Raw genomic sequence first — 880 nt, 5'->3', positions numbered from 1 at the left:
CCTAAAACTTTGGCTCCCCATTACAGACCCCACAGAGCAAGGCTGGGAAAATCTCTGCTGCCTTGATCCACCCCAACAGCCTTCTCAGAGCTGTGTCTGCTACACGTGCAGCTGCTCACGGTGCCCGATGGACGAGATATTCTCAGCAGCACAGCTTCTGGGGAAGCGCACTCACTGCTCCCAGCAACCCCATGGACTAAGGGTGTGCCAGGCACTCCTTGGGAAAAACCTGTCACTCCACTGCCATCACCAGCTCTGACAAGGGCATCCCAGAGATCCAGACCCCCGGACACCTTCAAGCTCCCTGTGTGAGTCAGCAGTTCTGTGATGGCCAGACATGCTGTGCTCACTGAGAATGCTGCATGGGCTCCCACGGGGAAGGTTACACTTATCCCTCAGCAGTATGCATACATGTGCTGGGTTTACATGGCTACGTTTGGGGAACAAGGAGGGCAGCATTAGCCTCTGTACATCAACACTAGAAGCTGTTCCTATATTGGGCAGAGCTGGCTCAAGAGGCCTCCAAGACAAATCCACTGTAGCACAGCTGTAGCTGGGAGGGAGGAGCCAGAAGATGTGAGAGCCACAGCCCTACAAGCACCAAGGCCAGGGAAGGAGGGGCAGGAAGTGCTCTGGGCGCCAGAGCAGAGACTCACCTGCAGCCCATGGTGCAGGCCATGATGAGGCAGATCCACTCTGCAGCCTATGGAGAACCCCACACTGGAGCAATTGGACATGCCCTGGAGGAAGCTGCAGCCCACACAGGAGCAGGATCCCAGCAGGAACTTCAGCTGTGGGGAGATCCTGTGCTGCAGCAGGGGCAGAGTGTGAGGTGCAAGGGGCAACAGGGACAGAGCATTACAAATCCTCCTTCCCCATC

Source organism: Taeniopygia guttata, chromosome 20, assembly GCF_048771995.1.
Source record: "Taeniopygia guttata chromosome 20, bTaeGut7.mat, whole genome shotgun sequence".
NCBI lineage: Eukaryota > Metazoa > Chordata > Aves > Passeriformes > Estrildidae > Taeniopygia > Taeniopygia guttata.
This window is presented reverse-complemented; position numbering follows the sequence as displayed.